Source organism: Cervus elaphus, chromosome 6 (assembly GCF_910594005.1).
Source record: "Cervus elaphus chromosome 6, mCerEla1.1, whole genome shotgun sequence".
Lineage (NCBI taxonomy): Eukaryota > Metazoa > Chordata > Mammalia > Artiodactyla > Cervidae > Cervus > Cervus elaphus.
The window spans coordinates 21,266,751-21,290,523 of record NC_057820.1 but is presented as its reverse complement, the minus strand read 5'-3'; the positions used below and the strand labels follow the sequence as shown (position 1 = coordinate 21,290,523).

At 36.2% G+C, this 23,773-nt stretch overlaps 1 protein-coding gene and 1 non-coding gene across 2 annotated transcripts in view; both read left to right on the top strand.

Moving 5' to 3' along the window:
• CFAP299 (cilia and flagella associated protein 299) overlaps positions 1–23,773 on the top strand; it is a 649,220-nt gene that overhangs the window by 154,421 nt on the left and 471,026 nt on the right. The gene's annotated exons all lie outside the window — the stretch shown is intronic.
• TRNAD-AUC lies at positions 10,187–10,259 on the top strand. Its single transcript has one exon. It is a non-coding gene; the product is annotated as a tRNA-Asp (tRNA).

Genomic DNA, 23,773 nt, shown 5'->3' with positions numbered 1-23,773 from the left:
CAGACGGTAGCTGAATATCATCTACACCTTGATAGTCATCAGTTCTTACAGGTAGAAGGTTATGGTTTATATTAGTTCCTATAAAACATTTCTAGGTGATTTCAGTATCTTTCACTACCCTAATTTAACAGTTTCTTGGCCTACTATCTTCTGTTTATGTCATCTTCCAGTCTACTTTAGTTTCTCAGTCCCAGTACCATAATCTTGACCTTATCATTGTTAGTAAAGTCAACTTATCTTTAATCTCAGTTTCAAGGAGACCATTCTCCAACCATCTTTTATCTCTACAATTCACTTTCACGATGACACCAATTTCAAAGATTCTTCAAACCCATCAGGACCTTACAATTCCCTTATTTTATGCCTTTTCACTACCTACTCATTTTCTCACATTCTCACTCATGTTCTCAATTGCTAGCTATCCATTCAAATGCCATGGTCCATCACTATAACCACTCATTTTCGGACCCAACTGCTTACTCCTGTGACCCTTTCTCACTCTTTCATATTTACATGATAAAATAAAAAATTTGATAAAAGCTGATTTTCTACTTTGTGCCTATACCTGTGGAGCTGAACATGTCTAGAAAAAAATGCTATGTTGAAATTCACTCCTAAGTTCACAATCATCAACCCATGTGCCTTATTAGTGCTTCCAGTAGTCCTATTACATTTATCTAATCCATTTGTTTTCCCACACTCCTCAATGACTTTTTTATAACTTCTTCCATCTTTTCAAAACACCCCACCCTTACTCTCATCATCTTCACTCTCAGCTGATAATCCTTCTTCTCATCTTCCTGAGATACAGAAACAATAAATAAAAATTTTAAAAGCTACTACTATTGTAGCAACTCACCATCTACATTTGTCCCCTTATACTTTGATCTTTCTCCTTTAAAAAAAATTAATTAGCTAATTATGCTTCAATCAAAAGCTAATATTTTCACTGTTATACTAGAGCCCATGCCCTCTTGCCAGCTTAAGGACATCACACCAGTCACCCTCTCTTCTTTCAACATAAACTTTTTTCTCACTAATTCGGTCATCCATGTCAGTGGAAAATTTTAATGTAATTTTTCTCATCTCATAAATCTCTATCTTTAGTCCATATTTCACTCTAGATATCACCTCATCTCTCTGTTTCTCTTTACAACAAAACAATACTTGAGATACTTATTTGTACTTTCTGCATTCAAGCCTTCTCCTGTTATTATTTCTCACTTTAGAAAAAATTGTATTCAGATTTGTTGATTAGCACCATGTGGTATACAGGATAAGTTTTATCCTTTCATGATTTCTTTAACTAGTGAGCTTTATACAATTTTTCCATTGACTATATTAAACCTTTTTACTTTCTGTCATCTTAAAAATATGGATTTTTTTCTCTTTTTAATATAAATTTATTTATTTTAGTTGGAGGCTAATTACTTTACAATGTTGTGTTGGTTTGGCCATACATTGACATGAATCCGCCACGGGTGAAATAAAGTCTCACTTTTAAAAATTCTCAATGAGAAGATACTTAAATGTGACATTTCACTTTAAAACAATTTCACGAGATATTTTGTGCTTACCTTTGTGACACAATTTGTTGTTGTTCATCACTCAGTCATGTCCGACTTTTTGCGACCCCATGGACTGCAGCATGCCAGGCTTCCCTGTCCTTCACTATCTCCTGAAGTTTACTCAAACTCATGTCCATTGAGTCAATAATGCCATCGAACCATCTTATCCTCTGTAACCCTCTTCTCCTGCCTTCAGTCTTTCCCAGCATCAGGGTTTTTTTCCAATGAGTTGGCTCTTTGCATCAGGTGGCCCAAATATTGGAACTTCAGTATCAGCCCTTCCAATGAATATTCAGAACTGATTTCCTTTAGGATTAACTGGTTTGATCTCCTTGCAGTCCAAGGGACTCTCAAGAGTCTTTTCCAGCAATACAGTTTGAAAGCATCAGTTCTTCCATGCTCAGCCTTCTTTATGGTCCAACTCTTACATCTGTACATGGCTAGTGGAAAAACCATAGCTTTGACTATATAGGCCTTTAATATATGTGACACAATAATTACCATTTTATCTTCAGTTCAGTTCAGTTATTCAGTCATGCCCAACTCTTTGCAGCCTGGTGGACTGCAGCACATCAGGCTTCCCTGCCCATTACCAACTCCCAGAGTTTGCTCAAACTCACATCCATCGAGTCAGTGATGCCATCCAACATTCTCATCCTCTTCTCCTTCTGCCTTCAATCTTTCCCAGCATCAGGGTCTTTTCCAATGAGTCAGTTCTTCACATCAGGTGGCCAAAGTATTGGAGCTTCAGCTTCAGCATCAGTCCTTCCAATGGATATTCAGGACTGATTTCCTTTGGGATGGACTGGTTTGATCTCCTTGCAGGTCCAAGGGACTCTCAAGAGTCTTCTCCAACACCACAAGTTGAAAGCATCAATTCTTTGGTGCTCAGCTTTCTTTATGGTCCAACTCTCACATCCATATATGACTACTGGAAAATTCATAGCTTTGACTAGATGGACCTTTGTTGGCGAAGTAATGTCTCTGCTTTTTAATAAGCTGTCTAGGTTTGTTATAGCTTTTCTTCCAAGGAGCAAGCATCTTTTAATTTCATGGCTACGCTCACCATCTGCAGTGATTTTGGAGTCCAAGAAAATAAAGTCTGTCAGTGTTTCCATTTTTTCCCCTTCTATTTGCCATGAAGTGATGGGGCCATTTTATCTTGGTGTTAATTATATTCACTAACATGGAGAGTAGTTTATTAGCAAAGTTGTCTGGTTTGGTCTTACTGCAGAATGCTATGACTTAAAACACATACCCATATTTTTCTGTCATAAAGTTGCAGGGTCTTTTTTCTTGAACCTGCTCTAACCAGGCTTCATTTCCTCCCCATCTCTCCACTGAATCTACTTCTGCTCAGGTCACCACTGTTTTTCCCAGTGGCTGAGCCTCAGTTCTGGTATGACAGAGACAATCATTTTCTTCTCCTTTTTCTCTTTTAAAAACACTTCATTCTTCTTGAAACATCTCTGCTGTGTTTCTAAGACTCTTTCGGGAAACCATACCCTCCTACCTCATTGGTCATTTCTGCTCAATCTCACTGACTGACTACTTTTCATATTCCATACTTAAAACGCTTGGGTATTCTGGAACTAAGATCTTGATCTCTTCTTATCCACTTGCATGTTTTCACCTCCAGATTTATACTTTCAATTCAGACTTCTTTCCCCTAAACTCCAGACTTTTATATTCAGATGCCTACTGGGTATCTCTACTTAGATGTCTACCAGGCAGCTTAAACTTACCATGTCCAAAACTGTATTTCTAACCTCTTATTCCACCTCCAAACCATCTCTTCCCACAGGCTGTCTCATATCAGGAAGCAGAAAATCCATCCATCCAGTGGCTCAGACCAAAAAAAAAAAAATATTTGAGTCATCTTGATCCTTCTCTTCCTACCTCACCCCAAATCAAGTCTGTCTACAAATCATGTAAGATCTACCTTGAAAATATAAGCAGAATTGAATCATTACTCACTAACTCTACTACTATCTTTCTCGTCTAAACACCACTATTTCTAGCCTGGAATATTATGTACCATATAAGAGCCTCTTAAAAGATCTGCTTGATTCTGTGCCTTTCCTGTTTCCCCATCACTTCCTTTTCTTAGTTCAGTAGCCAGATCGATCATATTAAGTTCTATCAGTTTAGTTCTCTACCTCAAACTTTCACTATAGATCCTTTTCCTTCACTGTACAAATCAAAATTCACAGGATGACTTACAAAGCCTACCCAAGCTGTCTTCTTTTCACCTTTCTGACCTTACCTCTTGCCAGTCTCCCCATTACCTCCTGAGTTGGCCAAAAAGTTCTTTCAGGTTCGAGCCAACTTTTTGGCAAACCCAATGCTTCAGAGAAGCCACATTAGCCTTAACATGTCACACAAACTCCTAACTCAAGGACTCTGCTCTTGTTCTTCCTGCTGCCAAAAACACTCTTCCTCCAGATCATCCTGTTTCTCATGGGTCATACCCTGTCCTTCTTTGTACCTTTTCTTATGTGGCTAACCATACCACCTACCATATGACTGAATGTATATTTACTTGCCTAATGTGTTCATAGTCTCTCTCCACGTTGGATTGTAAGTGCCTGGAGGATAAGGATTTTCATCTAGCGTTTTCCTTTGCTGATTTTCAAGTGTCTAGAACAGTGCCTGGCTAGGTTAATAACAATGCTTATTAAATGAACGAATGAGTAAAACACAATGCATATATTCTCCATTGTCACTCTGTAATTTTATTCATTCTTCAATTGTTATTTGATCCATTACCTACTTTGGGAAGGCTTTATTTCCCACCCTGCCCCCATATCAAGCGTGAATTAGCTGTACCTCTTACCTGCAGTCATTGCATCCTATACTAAGTTGTATTTTTGTACCTCATCACCCTGCCTATTTTCATATGTGTCATCGTGGAAGGTAAATACAAAATGTTTACCACTACATTTTTAGTACCTGCATCCTAAGAGGTATTCAAATAATTATTTCTTGAATAAATGAATTACATATATATTCTCCGTTGAGATTCTACAGCATCACAGAAATAGTATGTGTTGTACATCTCATATTTTCTTGAGGATCATCTTTATTGTATGCTAAGATTTTTTTGATGTTTTCAAAACTCTTCTTAAATAAATGGGTATCTTTTGAATTAAATATTAAAACACTGACAACCTTGAAAACTTAACTCTTTATTAGTAAATGTTTTGAATGATATCTTCATCAATCTTTAATTTTCAGACCATATTTTCTCTCTCAGGGAATGGTGTTGATTAGTTGCCTGTTACCAGATTGAAATCCTAGATAAAATCCAAGTTCAACAGGTTCAATAATCTTTATTAGTGTTATGATCTTTTTTATTTTATTTTATTTAAAAATATTTTGGAGTATAGTTGATAAATAATGTTGTGTTAGTTTCAGATGTACAGCAAAGTGATTTAGTTTTACATGTGCATGTATTCCCTGTTTCTCAGATTCTTTTCTCATGTAGGTTATCATAGAGTATTGAGTAGAATTCCCTGTAGGTCCTTATTGTTTATCTCTCTTATATATAATAGTGTATGTTAATCCCAAGCTCCTGATCTATCTCTCACGCCTATGTTTCCCCTTTTGCAACCATAAGTTTGTTTTCAAAATCTGTAAGTTTGTTTCTATTTTGTAAATAAGTTCATTTGTGTCATTTAAAAAATTCGATCCCACATAAATTTGTATGATATTTGCTTCTGACTTACTTCACTTAGTATGATAATCTCTAGGTCCATCTATGTTGCTGTAAATGACATTATTTCATTCTTTTTATGGCTGAGTAGTATTCCATTGTATATATGTGCTGAATCTTCTTTATCCATTCATCCATTGATGGATATTTAGGTTGCTTTCATGTCTTGGTTTTTGTAAATAGTGCTGCAATGAGCATTGAAGTGCATGTATCTCTTTAAATTATGGTTCTCTCTGGGTATATGCCCAGCAGTGGGATTGCTGGATCTTACATGCTCAGTCACAGTTATGCCTGACTCTTTGCTGAATCATATGGCAATTCTAGTTCTAGTTTTTCTTAAAGAACCTCTGTTCTGTTCTCCATAGTGGGTTTTACCAATTTACATTGCCACCAACAGTGTAGAGGGTTCCCTTTTCCCCACACCTTTTTTAGCATTTATTGTTTGTAGACATTTTGATGATGGCCATTCTGACTGGTGTGAGGTGATATTGTAAGTTTGATTTGCATTTCTCTTATGATTAGTGATGTTGAGCATCTTTTCATGTGTCTCTTGGCTATCTCTATATTTTCTTTGGAGAAATGTCTAGTATATTTAGATTCTCTGCCATTGTTTAATTGGGTTTTTTTTTTTTTATATAAACCTACATGAAAGAAAGAAAGATAGTGCTAAGTCATGCTAAGTCTTGCAATTCCATGAACTGTAGCCTGACAGGCTCCTCTGTCCTTGGGATTTTCCAGGCAAGAATACTGGAGTGGGTTGCCATTTACTTCTGCAGGGGAACTTCCCAACTCAGGAATTGAACCCAGGTCTCCTGCATTGGAGGCGGGTGCTTTACTGACTGAGCTACACAGGAAGCCCAACCTGAAGACCTGCATGAGCTGTTTGTATACCTTGGAGATTAATCCTTTGTGAGTTCCTTTGTTTGCAAATATTTTCTCCCATTCTATGGGTTATATTTTCATTTTATTTAGGCTGTCCTTGGATGTGTCTGAACTGTATTTTAACATCTTGCTTCTCTTTGGAGGAAAGAGGCCAAGTTGCTTTAGATGAATCTAACTTATAATACTTCCTTAAGAACTAACTGACTTCATTTAGAACTTAGGTGTAATGATGAAAACCAAATGTTGACTATACTTATGGTAAAGTTTAAAACAAAGTAAAAATTAATTTTATTTCTGAAACCAAATACAACAGAATATCATTTTAACAAAGTCCAGTTGTTTCACATTTTCAGATATTTTAAAAGCCTCATAATGTCTTCAAATAGACCACCACACATTGCATAAATTTATAGGAATGTTGCTGGTCTGGAATAAGAATGTCAGTCCTGCAGTCAGCACCATATGTATTTTTCAGAGATTAAACTTTAAAAAAAATTGTCAAGATGTTAGGAATTCTGAAGCAACAAAATGATGATATAGAAAAAACAATTAGAAAGTGTCTTCATGTTTAGCCTTATTACTTATTTAAGGAGTAAAATACATATTTTTGAAGATATCCATCAAATTGTTAAAATAAATTTTATTTGTACATGCTTATAGTCATTTTGGCTATCTGAAAGATGTATATAAGTAGAGCTATCATTCTAGATTATGATCAGGAAATGTCATTTCACACTTTTATTCTAATTAGTTCTATGATACACATGAAAAAATTAACCTAAGTATAGTTGTTTTTAAAAGATATTATATGCAAGTTATATTAATTTTAAGAATTATGTCAGACTCAATAATCCTTTATTAGAAATGAGCTTAAATAATTGTGAATCAAGTTGGACAATCAACCTATAGACGTTATATGAAACCATTTGTAGCTGATAGTATTTTGAAGTATTTTCCCCTCTTCTGCAGATTTTTGGTGGATCTCCGTCCATCAGCTACTCCGTATGCTAGGGAAGTCTTTGTTCATTTCTCCAGAGAAGGGAATACTCAGAAAAATTCTGAGGATCAAGGGAAAAGCAAAAAGATGTTTTGGTTGAAGAGGGTGTAGGGATGGGGATAGGGAGAAATTCAAAGGAGCGTTGATAATGGTTTTGATTCAGTCTTGGGGATCCCAGAGAAAATAGCTTATGGTGAAATATGTCAGATTTGTGATCTCCAAAGAAGGTTTAGCTTCAAGATCAGGGACCAGGCTTGATCACTCAGGGCTCTTGTGTAACAGTTTTATTACAGTGAAAAAGAAACTGAGAAAGCTTCTGACATAGACCCACTCCTACAGCATAAGGAGTCTTAACTGTGACTGTGTCTTAAGATAACAAGATTAGTCAGAAGGTTCTTGTTAAGAAGGAGAAACATGTCCTCTAGCAAGATACATTGCTGTTATATAATCATTAGGACAGAAAAGAGTGACTGAACTGAACTGAACTGAACTGAAGGAAAAACAGACCCTTGAGCAAGATGAGTTGTGTTGTTGTGTAATCATTAGCTCTGGCCTTAAGAAAGTTAGTCTTAAAGACTGTTATCATAACAACTCAGAGTTTAAGGGGAAAAACCTCTTGTGTGACTAAAACAAAGCAATGTAGAAAAACATTTGTCCCTGGACTTCCCTAGTGGCTCAGAAGCCTGCAATGTGTGAGATCCACATTCGATCCCTGGGTCAGGAAGATATCCTGGAGAAGGAAATGGCAACCCAGTCCAGTACTCTTGCCTGGAAAATTTACATGGACTGAGGAGCCTGGGAGGCTACAGTCCATGGGGGTCGCAAAGAGTCGGACACGACTGAGCGACTTCACTTTCACTTTCCTCCTTGAAAGTCCAGGAATCTTTTATCCTCCTCCTCCTCCCCCTCTGGGATTCAGGACTTCTTATGAACCTGTCTAAGAATTAACTCTCTCACTGACTACCTCTCTCTAGTAGTTGAGCCCGAGGTGAAGATCAGTAGAGATCTCAGTTGAGATCCCAGAGTAAAACAGACCTAGACCTCCTTACCCTATGGCAGAGTCTAGCATGTGGAGAGGGGTCTACTCCCGGGAGCAGAGATGGCTGCATAATACCTCTAAGCAGCCTGGCCTGAGGTTGACCCATAACTTTCCCATGGACCACCATGCTCTGCAGTGCCTGAAAATCTTCAGGCACACCCAACAGGATCATGAAAATACAGGAGAGAGTTCCTGGACAAGGTCTTATGGATGAGAATTAGGTTTGACAGAATTGTAACCTCACTAGACTTACTTCCAAGGATCAGACCACAGATGAGGTAAGATTCAGAAGGTGTGAGCTATGGACAGATGTCACCAAGGAACAACCGCCCCCTCTCCCCTCACAACTGAATATATGGATAAAGCTCCATACCTACTTCAAATATTTCTTTTTTCAAACAAATTGAAAGGGTATGTTTTAGTTTGTACATATCCTTAACTCAATAGATAACCCATAATCATATGATGACGGTGGAGAACTGCTTAGGTAGCTACATTTCGGGGGCCATATAACTGGCATGTGGAGTACTTTAAACAGCCCTGATTGGCAAAAAATAACTTCTACAACAAGTGTAGAATAGTGATTACCCTCACCTTCAGAACATTTGAGATCTATACAAGAGGAGAATCCAGACAGTTTTCATTTATATGTACAAAAGCACCATGGGTAAATCAGTTTCTATCTGCTGTGCTGAAGAACAAGTAAAAATGCCACACTCAGAGATTTCCAGGCTTCCGGATCCAATACTGATTAACTTCCAAGTTCATGGAGGATTGCCTCCTCCCCTCAATGTTTATAGGTTTTCTCTGGAACACAGCTCTCCAGACACCAGAACAAGCCAAATGACAAGTTGCCAACAGAGAAATATGGGAAACAGTGGAGAGTACTTTTTAAACTGAGAACTACAAAACTTCTAGAGCCAGAGGTCAAGTCTAGAAGTTTAGCTTCCCTTGAATATAAATCCTGAAGATAACATCTTGACCCCAGATGCTTCCATGATGATCTTGGTGACGAACGAAGGGAATGAAGGAAGATGTTTAAACCACAGGATATAGTGTGGTTGGAATTAGATACCTAACCATGGCTGATATAAATTAAATGTTAAACACACTTGCTCATATAGCCTAAATATGTGAAATTATGTAATTTTTGTTTTAAACACCTTATAAAAAGTAATAGCATGGCACCCTTTATTTTTATTAGTTTATAGCATGCTGAAATACATTGTTCAATCTTGAATTTATGTGAGAGCATTTTAGAACAGGCTTGAGTAGAGGAGGTGGAATTAAATGCAAGCGTTTATTGACAATAGGACTGCATACTGAGGAAACAAAGTTTTAAGCTGTATTTGCTTTTACATGAAGTAGGTCTTACTTGAAATGAAAGCTGAATAAATAACAAAATCCTTGTTATTTTCATGTGTGAATGTGGCTTGTAGTCAAAAATATATTGTTATATACACTCATAGCAATTTTCCTTAGTCAGACCTTCAATCTTGACCTTTAAGTGTGAATATTAGAACTCTATATTATGATCTTATAAAGTTGCCTATTTCTGAAAAAAATAGTAACTAGCAACAGAATTTATCAGGTCATAAATAACTTGAAGAACATTACACATTAGGGATATATCATTATTATTTCTGCACATAGAATTGACTATTACAGATGTTAGTATTAACGAATCAGCAACAAAAAATAACCATACATTTTGAAGGTTGAATATTTATTTCATTGAGATGAGTAATGATGACACTATCTAGAAAAAAATCATGAATTTATCACAAAACTTATTCCCTGATCACCCTCTGTCCTACTTCTAGAAACTACTTTTAAAAATATGGTTGGAACTTACATCTCATCTCCTTCAAGATTCTGTTGTTTCCGCATTCTTCACAGATTCCTCAGCTGCAGAGCCAGCTCCCTGGGGAGTGACCTGTGTAGTTGTACAGAGTCCTACATTTAGAAGGGCCCCTCAGGGGACCTCCCCTGTGGTCCAATGGTGAAGACTCCACACTATCACTGCAGGGGGCCCAGGTTCGATCCCTGGTTGGGGAACAAAGATCCCACATGCACATGGCCAAATAGAGGGTGGGAAGGAAGAAGGGCTGCTTGCTTGGTTTAAAGCTCTGTAATAATGTTGAACAACATGCTCCGCATTTCATTTTCTACTGGGTCTCATAAATTATGTGGGAATCCTTCTCCAGCTGCTCCAAACAGAATTTATTCTCCTCTTTGTCCTTATACTTTTTTTGTACCTGTCTGAACCATCATACCGAGTTACACTATAGCTTGATTATCATCTGCTTTCTCAGACAGTTGCAGTAGATGCTCTGGGTACTCAGTTCTCTTTTATGAGCCAGCTTACTCATCTCCTAGATGCTGTGAGTACTAGCCTTCTCCAGAGAATTGTGCTGCTCCAGAGATGCAGAAGGCCCTCTGCCTTAAGGTGAAACTGCTCTGCAGTGCCGTGCATGCTGCACAGTTCCTTGTGGTCTCCCTTAGGATCAGCTACAGTCTAAAGTAAACTTTAGCTGAGCCCACAGTCTTGCTTTGGTTTATCCTCTAACTTATCCTCCTTCCCTCACTGCTCTCCTCTGAGCATTCCCTTAATGGTACAGAAGTATCCGAATCCCTCTCTCAGGCTTTGATGCTAGGTCTTCCTGTCTAAGCCATCCATGGATTAGGGCAGGGACCATTTGTTGCTTATATCTTCATCTCCACCACCTTGCACATTTCTTGGCACATTATTGATACCTTATGATGCTTGAATGAAAGACCTTTCTAAGGATGGTTTATTGGAGTGGTAAATATCTTGCAGCTTAGTATTGTTCAAGATGTATTTGGAAGATATAAAATAACTTCCTTCACAGATACATACTTTCCTTCCAGTATGGTCCTTCCAGTAAGAACGTCAGCCCTAGATCATCTCTGACTCCTATATTTTAAAATGTTTATCTCTTTGACTGCCTATTTCAAACTCAGTTTCTTTGGAAAGGTTTTGAGTTCATAGAGTATCAGAATGAGAGAAGCCTTAGGGAATATCTGAAAGGGAAACGAGAAAAGAAAAATTCTTCAAGGTTCAGGAAGCAGGAAGAAAAGAAACAATGAAAAGATCAGCGGTATGGTTACATACAATGGACTGTCCTTTTCCTATTGAGCTTTATAAATCTTGTTTTGATGATTGTAACAAAATATATGATCAGATGTAATCATCTGGTACACAAGACAATGATATTTACAGGTGAGGAAAGTAAAGGGACTTGAAGAGAGATGTTCACAGTTAAATGGAAGTGGTAAGAATGTTGATACCAGTAAATTATTATGTCACATGTGTATACTATGTGATTCTCTGAGTAATACTATGAAAACTATGCAAAGAGATAGAGTCAAAAACACTATAAATCAATCAAGTTGGAATCCTAAAATATATTCAGTTAACCCACAGGAAAGCAGGAAAAGAGAAACAAAAGAATGAATTTCAGAGAAAGAAACAGAAAAAAATAAATTAATAAAATGGAAGTCTTAAGTTCTAGAGCATTAATGCTCAGTGATACCACTCAAAATAAACCAATCAAAATACAGATTGGCAGAATGAATTAAAAAAAAAATACAACCAGATGTTCTTTGCAAGAGATTCACCTCAAATTCAAGGACATAGTTAGGTTGAAAAAGAACTGAAAAAAAAGTATACATGAAAATGCTAATTAAAAAATCAAGAGTGACATATTAATATCTGGCAAATACCAGGGCCAATAAAATTACTGGGAGCAAAGAGCATTGATAAAAGGATGAATTTATGAGAAAGACAAAATGATCCTAAATATTTATACACCAAACAATAAAGATTCAAAATTTAAGAAGCAAAAGCTGAAATGAGAATTAGACAGATCTACAATGATAGTGGGTGTCTTCAACACCATTCCCTTGGTAACAGATAGAACTACTAGATAAAGTCAGCAAGTATAAGAAAGGTCTCAACAATGTACTGAAACCAATATCTAATTGACATATATAGAACACTCCACTCAACAAATAAAGAACAAGTGCCCATGGGACATTCAGAAAAATAGAATAATTCCTGGGTCATGAAACAAACCTCAACAAATTTGAAAGAATTGAATTCACACATAGAGTGTTCTCTGACCATAATGTAATGAAACTAGAAATCAATAACAGACAGATAACAGAAATATCTCTAAACGTGTGGGAATTAAGTTATACATTTCTAAATAATCCATGGATCAAAGAGAAAGGCTAAAAGGAAAGAGAAAAAAATTTATAGAACTGAATGAAAATGAAAATACAACATTAAAATAAATTGACTGCAGTTGAAGTGTCATGTAGAGGGAAATTTATAATTTATAAATTGTTTATAATTGACAACTTCCACTGGAAACGTGGTAAGGCCTTAAATAATCCAGTTCTTATCTCAGAAAGTAGAAAAAGAGAGACAGATAAACCAAAAACAAAGAAATCCAAAGCAAAAGGAAGGAAATAATAAAGATTATTGTAGAAACAATGAAATAGTAAAGTAGGAAAACAGTAGAGCAAATAAATTGAAAAAGAAAAAATCCATAAAATTAATAAACTTCTAATAATACAAAAAATAAAAAAAAGAAACAGACAATATTAGAAATAGATATTACTCCAAATTCTTCAGCCATTAAAAATTAATAAATGAATAATCTGAACAACTTTAATATATTGGATGATATAGAAGAAAGTGGCCAATTTCTTAAAAACCACAAACTATCAAATTTCAACCAAGATGAAGCAAATAATTTCAATAGCCTTTTAACAACTAAGAAAGTTTAATTCATAATTTAAAAAACTACTGAAAAAATATCACTAGATCCAGATAATTTCAGGAGAGATTTCTAGTAAGCCTTCAAAAAGAATTAACAGTTATTTTAAAGTCTCTTTTAGAAAATAAATGAGATGGGAATACTTCCCAACTCATTTTAGGAGGCCAGTATTATCCTGACAGTAAAGCCAGAAAAAGATAATAATGCAAATAAGACAACATGAGGAAAAGTATCTCAAATAAATTCAGATTCAAAACTTGTCAGCAAAATATGAACAAACTGAATTCAACAATGTACAAAGAGAATTAGTGGAATTTATTCCAGGTATGCAAGGCTTGTTCAGTTTTCAAAATCATTCAGTGTAATTCACCCTATCAACAACTTAAAGAAGAAGAATCATATGATCATATCAATTGACACAGAGAAAACATTAGAATAAAATTCAACATCATTTTATGATAAAATTCTTAGGTTAGAAATAGGATGCATTTAACAAAGCATGTATGCTGGAAATTTTTTAATATGCTTATGAAAGAAATCAAAGATCTGAATAAATTAAAAGATACTACTGGGTTCATGGCTTGGGAGCTCAGCATAATATAAATGTCATTTCCCTCCTACTTGATCTAGAAGTAGAATGAAATTCATGTAAAGTTTCATCAGGTTTTTTTTTAAATTTTTTTTTGTAGATGTAAAAAAGCATATTCTAAAATTTATATGTAAGGCACAGAAGTAGAATAGCTGAAATAATCTTGACAAAGAATAATAAAGTAAGAGGGATTGATGTATATACACTACTGATACTATGTTTAAAATAGATAACTAATGAGGACCTACTATATAGCACAGGGAACTCTACTCAATTCTCTGTGGTGACCTCAATGGGAAAAAAATCAATAAGAGAAGGGATATATGTAAACATATGACTGATTCACTTTGCTACACAGCAGAAACTAACACAGCATTGTAAAGCAACTATATTCCAATAAAAATTAAGAAGAAATAAAGCTGGAGGAATCACTCTACCTTATACTGTTGACTATATTCTACCCCATGCTGTTTACTGTGCAGACTCAGTAATAAAGACAGTGTGCTATTGGTAGAGGGATAAACTAGTCAGAATAGACCAAAGAACCCAGAAGAAGATGCACACAAATATGCTCAACTGATTTTTTATGAAAAATGCAAAAAGTTCAGTGAAGTAAGAATTGTTGTTTAGTCTCTTAAGTCGTGTCCAACTCTTTGCAATCCCATGAACTGCAGCACATCAGGCTTCCCTGTCCTTCACTATCTCTCGGAATTTGCTCAAATTCATGTCCATTGAGTCCGTGATGCCATTCAACCATCTTATCCTCTGTCACCCTTTTCTTCTCCTGCCCTCAATCTTTCCCAGCACCAGGATCTCTTCCAGTAAATTGGCTCTTCACATCAGGCAGCCAAAGTATTGGAGCTTCAGCTTCAGCACTAGTCCTTCCAATGAATATTCAGGGTTGATCTCCTTTAGGAGTGACTGGTTTGAGAATTGACTGGTTTGATCTCTTTGCTGTCCAACGGACTCTCAAGAGTCTTAGCCAGCACCACAAGTTGAAAGCATCAGTTCTTCGGTTCTCAACCTTCTTTATGGTCCAACTCTCATATCAGTACATGACTGCTAGAAAAACCATACCTTTGACTATATGGACGTTTGTTGGCAAAGTAATGTCTTTGCTTTTCAATACACCATCTAGGTTTGTCATAGCTTTTCTTCCAAGAAGCCAGCATCTTTTAATTTCATGGCTGCAGTTACTGTCTGCAGTGATTTTGGAGCCTAAGAATATAAAATCTGTCACTGTTTCCACTTTTCCCCCCATCTATTTGCCATGAAGTGATGGGACCGCATGCCATGATTTTAGTTTTTTGAATGTTGGGTTTTAAGTCAGCTTAAAGTAAGAATAGCCTTTTCAACAACTGGTGTTGGAATGATTGGATATCCATAGGTAAAAGAAGAAGGAGGATGAGGAGGAGAGGAAGAAGGAGAAATAGGAGAAGCAGAAGGGGAGCATCTCAACTTAAATCTCACACCTTATATAAAAACTAACTCAAACTGTATCATAGAATTAAATACAAAATATAAAAATATACAACTTTTAGAAAAGCAGTTTAGAAAATATTCAGTCCCTAGAGCTATTCAGATGTTCTTAAAGGTGATACAAATAGCATGATCCATAAGAAGAAAACTGAATATATTGGATTTCATAAAAATTTTAAGTTTTGCTCTGGGAAAGTCCATGTGAAAAGGATGAAAAAAACTACAGATTGGGGGAAAATATTTGCAGGCTATTTATCCAACAAAAGGCTAAAATGTAGAGTATATAAAGAACTCTGGAAACACAACAGTAAAAAAAAAAAACAAAATGGAAAAAGGACATGAAGACTCATTTCAATGAAAAGGAAATACAGATGGCAAATAAGCACATGGAAATACGTTCAACATCAAAGAAGCACAAATTAAAACCTCAATGAGGCATTCCTGCACATCTATCAGAAGGGAAAAAAATGAAAAAAAAAAATAGTAACAGTACCAAGTGCTTGAGAGGATGTGGAGAAACTGGATCTGTCACAGGTGGGAATGTAAAATGCTACAGCCTCTCTGGAAAACAAATTGGCAGTTTGTTGTAAAACTAAACATGCAATTTCCATGTGACCCATCAGTTGTCCTCCTAGGCATTTATCCTAGAGAAGTGAAAACTTATGGTCATGTAAACCCCTGTAAAGTTCATAGCAGCTTTTCTTGGAGTAGCCCAAAATTGAAATAAGCCCCAATACTCTTCAGCAGATAAGTGACTAAACGAACTATCATGTGTATATACCATGGAATACTACTCAGCAATAAAAGGAAAGGACCTGATTCAGACAGCAAATTGGATGAATATCTAGGGAATTATGCTGAGTGAAAAACAGTCAGTCACCAAATGGTACGTACCTTAGTTCCATTTATAGAACATTTGAAAAAATTGAAGTCCAGTTGATGTACAATATTATATGTAACAACTGTCTAATATATGATTCAAAAATCTAAAGGTTGTCTTTCATTTATAGTTATTATAAAATATTGGCTATATTCTCTGTGTTGTATGTCACTGTAGCTTATTATATACATAATAGTTTTACCTCTTAATCCCCAGCCCCTATACTGCTGCTTTCCCATTCACTCTCCCCATTGGTAACCAATAGCTTATTTTATCTGTAAGTCTGCTCCTTTTTTGTTCTAGTTTGCTTGTTTTTTGTTTTCAGTTATAGTGACTATTAAACAACAACAAAAAAAAGGAGCAGACTTACAGATAGCTTTTGTTTGACTGTGTTTTTCTCTGTCTGACTTACTTCACTCAGCATGTTCTATGCTGAGTCTCTCAGTGGTGTCCGACTCTTTGCAGCATATCATAGACAGTAGCCCATTAGGCTCCTTTCCATGTGGATTCCCCAGGCAAGAATTTTGGAGTGGGTTGCCATGTCTTCCTCCAGGGGATCTTCCAGACCCAGGAATCGACCCAGGGTCTCCTGCATTGCAGGTGGAATCTTTACCAGCTGAGCTACCAGGGAAGCCCTCACTCAGCATAATACCCTCCAAATAATACAGCAGTTTTTAAATGACAAGATTTTAGAAATGGAGGACAGATTAGCGGATATCTGAGGTTAGGAACAATGGAAAATTGAAGGTGGAAGGGAGATGGGTATGGTTACAGAACTGAGTTCAAGTCCCACTTCACTTACCTGTGTATTATCTTGGTCAATCTCTTTGTGCCTCTCCCTAACTGTAGTAAACGTACCTACCTACTTCATGAATGAACTAGGGTAGTACATATAAGAAGTTTAAAAAAAAAGTTTTGAACTTTGGGCACATAGAAAGCATTCTATTGATGTTGGTAATTATTACTATTGACATGAAATGCAGGAGATGCCCACAGCATTTGAGAATTTATGTCTGAATGCATTATAGCTATAGCCACTGTTATTTTGTAAATGACTTTTCCTGAATTGATAAAATGATTGCGTATCTTAATTTGGCTAAAATTTTCTGTGAGGGAATAAAATTTTGGTTTAATTTAATTATAATACATTGAAGTATTCAGAACTACTTATTCATATTTTTCCACTAAAGTGAATATGACTGATGTTTTCATATCTATTTTTTTGTTAGGCAGTAGTTAGTGATAATGAAATTGGTCGTTGCACAGCCCTTAGGGTGAATTTCTTTTTCTTGAATTTATTAAAGACCAGAATCTTCAGACAAACCATATGTAGCATTTAATAAGCTCCTGACCCCAAGTTCATCACATGACCTAAAGATTGACTAAAGAGTATCTTTATGTATCTTAATAATATGTCCAATAACTATAGTCAAACCAAGCATAAAATAACAGGTCCTTTTCTCTTTCAAGTTGTATTAACTCAGGAATTACCTTAATGCTAATTTCTTTTAGGATAATAGTAAGGCTCACAACACTGATGCTAAGATTTCATATGAAAACCTGAGAGACTCATAGAGGCCTGGAAGTTGATTTTTCAAAATTATCGTTTTAATGATTGACAGTTTTGATTATTAACATTTATAATATATATATATTTTTTCTTTTTTTTTCTTTTTGGAGAGCATCCCTCCTGCCCTGCTGCAGTTTTTTCAGGACCTTAGACAATCAAACTGTTCATCTCTAACTTCAAACACTTTCATATATGTGAAATTAGATTAAAATGAGGGTTAAGTACAACCACAGAAGAGGAAAATAAGAAGAAGGTCAGTTCTGCTTGGCCGTGAAGGCAGGCGCACATTGTACACAGTATATACTAGTACCTTGGGAGTTTTTTAAAATGTAAAATAGAGCACATCTTTTCCCATCAGTCATATCCCTGATTGACTACCTTGTTATCTACTGATTTGAAGAAAGTGGGAGAAAGTGATGCAACGTGGTATACTAGGAAGAGTTATGTCTTGCTAGAGAAAATTGTTGTAGTTTAGTTGCTAAGTCATATTAGACTCTTGCAACCAGATGAACTGTAGTCTGCCAGACTCCTCTGTCCAAGCGATTTCCCAGGCAAGAATACTGGAGTGGGTTGCCATTTCCTTCTCCAGGGGATCTTCCTGATCCAGGGATTGAAGCTGAGTCTCCTGCAGTGGCAGGCAGATTCTTTACCATTAAGTCACCTGGGAAGCCCTAAGAAAATTGTACTTAACTTACAGAGCAACATGCTTATGGAGCATGTGTGGAAAACAGCTCTGAATGGCAGTATTCCGTATAGTGACACATATTTTAGGTCCAGATGAGGATGTGGTCCTCATGGCTTTTAGTGAATAAGTTACATGTTATATGTGTGAGCTGACCAACAAGACAACTATAACCATTTAGTAGGGGTTCTATAAGCTAAGAACCCCAGTTATGCTCAAGAGGTTACGCTGCCTGGGTTCAAATCCCTAGCTGTACCATTTATCAGCTGTGGGTCCTTGTATAAGTTGCTTAACTTCTTATTGTCTCAATATTCTCATTTGAAAATAAGGAAATAATAATAGTTACCTGCTAGAGTTGTTATAAGGTGTAAGTATTGCAACTTCATGAACTGTAGCCCACCAGGCCCCTCTGTCTGTGGGATTTCCCAGGCAAGAATACTGGAATGGGGAGCCATTCCCTTCTCCAGGGGATCTTCCCAACCCAGGGATCAAACCCTGGTCTCCTACACTGTAGGCAGATTCTTTACTGTCTGAGCCACCAGGAAGTCCAAGAATACTGGAGTGGGTAGCTGTTCTCTTCTTCAGGGGATCTTCCTGACTGAAGGATTGAACAGGTGTCTTTACCATCTGAGCTACTAGGAAAGCCCTCTTAGAGCAATGCCTAGTACCTAATAACCATTCAATAAATGGTTTTTTAAATTTTGTAGTAAATTCTGTACAGAATTCAAGAGAAGAACTTGCCTACTTTTACTTCTACTCTGTAGTGATTAGTATTGTTTATTTGTTTCAGGATTCTTTGCCCTTTGGTGCCTGTTTTCTACATCTATTGTTACATTATTTAAAAATACAAAATTTGAAATATTTTTTACTCCATGTCATTTTTAGATATGGTCATGTCTGGCTATACAAGGGAGGATTTTTATTAATAATCATAACAGTAAAAATCTAATTTTCTTTATTATGTTTCTCATTAACATATCTTGGAAAACTGAAAGATTGTAAATAGGAACCAGATGCTATGAATCTTTGACATATAGCTTCAAAGTCATTGCAGATTTTTTAACCTAAATACAATAAAAAATATTTAGCTCTCCAGAACAATGGTGGAAAGATACATAAGGTAGAAAGTACACAAGTGTGGCCATATGTCCATGCGTATGTCACAATTCCACTGTTTAAATTCACTCTGAAAGCCAGCTAGTGAAAAAACAGTGCAAAACTGGTTGGTTTGTAGTTCATATTTTTACTTAAAAAGTTGCCCGTTTAAATAAAGAACAGTCCATGTAATTAAAATTTTTATTAAATTCAATCAAGGAGCATTTGAAGCTATAGTTTATAAAGTACAAATTTGAAAATTCAATTTTGACTTAAATGCTAACAGATTGTACATAACTGTACCTTTCTCTCAACTGTACCAGTCCCCAAATAAGATATCAGAGGAGTCAAAAGTCCAAACACCAGGAACAGATTGTGTAAGTTAAAATCCGAGCTCTTATCCTTGCTGGGAAGAACAGGGAACCCTGGTGTGCTGCCATAAAGAGTCGGCACGACTGAGCGACTGAACAGCAATCCTTGCTGAAGGCATGACTCTGACTACAGGGAAATTATTTAGCCTCTCTGCGCCTCCGTTTCCTCATCTGTGAAACCAGTTATAATAGTACCCAGTTCATCAGGTTTCTGCAAGGTTTACAGAATGTATATATATATATGTATGTATATATATATATATATATATATATATATATATGTATGTATGTATGTATGTATATGCATAGTGTAGAGTTGGTCACTCAGTTGTGCTGACACTTTGCAGCCCCACAGACTGTAGCCTGCCAGGGTTCTCTGTCCATTGGATTCTCCAGGCAAGAATACTGGAGTGGGTTGCCATTCCCTTCTCCAGGGGATCTTCTGAACCCAGGGACTGAACCCAGGTCTCCTACATTGCAGGCAGATTCTTTACCGTCTGAGCTACAGAGGAGTCCTATATGTATGTATATGCATATTTACACACACACGTGACTGTCTATGTAATAGATACACACATTAATAAATATGTTGTGTGTGCGTATATATATGAGTGTGTGTGTGTATATATATATGTAGAAAATATCTTTGAAAAATTTTCAGGTCCCTATATTGGGCTTTCTCCTAAACCACTGTTGTTGCTCTTGCTGCCTTTCCCTAGGTATGAGAGAAGAGAAATCAGACTTTTCAAAAACACCTTCACTGGCCTGGCCTGGGAAAAATAATGAAGCTGTTGAAGTTTGTTATTTTTGTCGTATGCTTTCTCCCTTGAACTTGGGCAAACTCCAGGAGATGGTGAGAGACAGGGAGGCCTAGCGTGCTGCAGTACGTGGGGTTTGCAAAGAGTTGGACACAACTTTAGGGAGTGAACAACAACCTCTCTCTCTGTACCCTTGTCTCTTTTCCAGTACTCAATGCACCCTTTTTAGCTACTTTTATAAACATAATACCTTTTAGCTGCCCACACTGGTTTTCTGAAGTCCATTTCTCTAGTGCTTTCCTTGTGTCTGCCTTATCACAAATTGTTAAAATAACTTCTTACCCCCTTGTCCCTTCCCACCAGTTCGAAACTGTTTTTTTTTTTTTTTAACCTGGCCAGCACCTGGGACCACACCTATTTGCAAATACACACTAAGGTGTGACGTACTAATAGCTTTACCTATGGCTTCTTTCCTCTGATAGGAAAAAAAAAAAAAAAAATCTGTGCCTCTCCACTGGAGCAGTGAAGTTGGAATTGTGCATTTTGATTTGTATTAGTGGGTATGAGTAATTGGAGAGGTGGCTGACACCTTTGGGGTGAAGCTGACTATAAAGAGAAGTAGGTAGCCTCGTTCCTCATATTTAGTGAAAATAAATGTCATGGAAAAATAAAGAGAAGACTCTGGAAACATAAACAGTCTTTATTTAGAGTCACTGTCTTTCATTTACTTAGAGTATTATTTATTTCTGTAACTGCTCCTAAGCTACTACCTAAAATTTTCTTGTGTATTTTCATAACTTTTTGAGAAGGGGATACATAAGAACACAGATGTGGGTCTTGTTTACCCATTATATTTCCTATGATAGATGCTAAATAAATGCATAGTGATTATAAGATATAGAAATGGACCTATTTCTGGCTTCTTGTTGGCTTATTTGCTTCAACAGACTTTTTGTTTTTAAATAAAAGTTGAATTTTTGTGAAGTCTAAATAAAAATTGATGATGAATAGAGAAATCTAAAAATCCTGTTTAAACACAACTTCTGCATTTTTAACTCTGTTTTAAAATACACATATGCACCAATGGCAACTACATTATTCCTAGGGCTAAGAGCATGAAGGGAATGTACAAAAGATGCTAACATAGTTGTAAGTGAAACCAAAATCATAGCAATACAAATGGGTTTTAACCAGTTTTCCTCTCTCAGAGTGTTTTATTTCTCTGGGATAGTCAGGCCTGGGTATTTTCACAGCTCCTTTGAAGAGTACTCGGTAAATAAACTCACAATAAAAGCCATTTTAGAGGGAAGTAGTTGGGAATAATATTTAAATCACGAGATAAATAAGTGACTTCAACCAGTTGTAATGTAACCTTCTGATAATCACCTTTAATCCATTTTCAATTCTCAACTAATATGTTAACTAACTCCTCATTATTCAGCTGCAGAGAAATTACATTGGAGCCTTTGTGCAAATATAATCTCTGGATATCAAGACCAAGAAAGTTTAGTAAGATGTACTGGATGATTAAGTGGTGTTAATATTGAGAAAAACAGTGCTTTGTACATGTCTCTATAGGATTAATTTCAATTTCATCTGGTCCCACATTTGACCTTTTTAGAATTCACTTTTTCTACCTCTACCTAAATGACTAATGATAATGATTAAAATAAATTATATAATAGCATGTTTTTAAAGTAATTCAGTTGAATGCATAATAGTAGCTCAAGAATATTTCCAATTGTAACCTAAGCTGGGTTCAAATGTCTTAACTTTGCTGCATTTTCATTGAAATAAAAATGTGTAGAAGAAGCTATACATTCACTCTTTGGTCCCCTGATAATAAGGAGACCACTTTCACTTTTGACTTTGTCTGGATAATCTCAGGTTGTGTCAGTTGTCCCAGCATAATAATTCATGATACTGTCTTCTATTCTCAAAAATGTGCTTTCACTCATAAAGCATGCTACCTAGTACAGAAAATTTGTTTGTGATGTACTTTTATGGTCTAAAAAAACCTGGAATTTTATCAGATTGTGAGTCACATATAATGGTAGCTAGTCATAGCAAGCATCAGTTCTTCTGCTTTGTCATGCTTAGCAATGCTGCTTTTTGAGACATTCCTCCAAATATTTTGCCATGTTCTTTAAAATAAAAAAAAGTATTGCTCCTTTCTAGTATGTTTTATTCAGAACTTTCAAAAATGCAAGCTCACTTTTCCCCCTAACATAGTAACATGTTAAGATTTTCATTTCTACAGTACTTAGTAGTTTGAGTTATTTTTCAGAAGAGGAAAGATCTTTTGAAAAACCACACCTTCATTAGTCAATTTCTTTCTTTTTTTTTTTTTTGTTCATTAGTCAATTTCATCCTCAGATAAACTCTTGGCTTCTGGAAATGTCACCCTGAATGTAGTATAATGTTTACTATGCAGTAGGCACCTAATAGATATTTGTTAAATGAGTGAATGAGTAGCAATGGTAGTTTTCTAAACTTTAAAAATATATTACTTTATTTTAGTAAATGGTATTATTTTTCAAGTCATCCAAGCTACAATGGGAATAATAAAATTCTTACCTGAGAAATAGCCAATCACTAGTATCTATATTTATTAGGATATACTAAAATAATTAATTAAATTATCCCATGTGAGATAGTAACTGAGAAACCTTAACCCATATGTGTTTAAATACGAAGGAGGGAAAGAGATGATGTGGAGAGGAAAGCTGTTTTTCAGTTGCTCACTCATGTGCAACTCTTTGCGACCCCATGGACTGCAGGGCACCAGGCTTCCCTGTCTTTCCCAGTCTCCCAGAACTTGCTCAAACTCACTTCCATTGAGCTGATAATGCCATCCAACCATCTTGTCCTCTGTCACCCCATCTCCTCCTACCTTCAGTCTTTCCCAGCATCAAGTTCTTTGCCAACAAGTCAGCTCTTTGCATCAGTTGGCCAAAGTATTGGAGCTTCAGCCTCAGCACCAGTCCTTCCAATGAATATTCAGGGTTGATTTCTTTTAGGATTGACTGATTTGATCTTGCTGTCCAGGCGTCTTTCAAGAGTCCTCTCCAGCACCACAGTTTGAAAGCCTCAATTCTTCGGCACTCAGGTTTCTCATGGTTCAGTTTTCACAACCACATATGCCTACTGGAAAAACCATAGCTTTAACTATATGGATCTCTGTCAGCAAAGTGATGTTTCTTCTTTTTAATACACTGTCTAGGCTTGTCATAGCTTTTCTTTCAAGGAACAAGTGTCTTTTAATTTTGTGGCTGCAGTCACCATCCACAGTGATTTTGGAGCCCAGTAAAATAAAATCTGTCACTGTGTCCACTTTTGC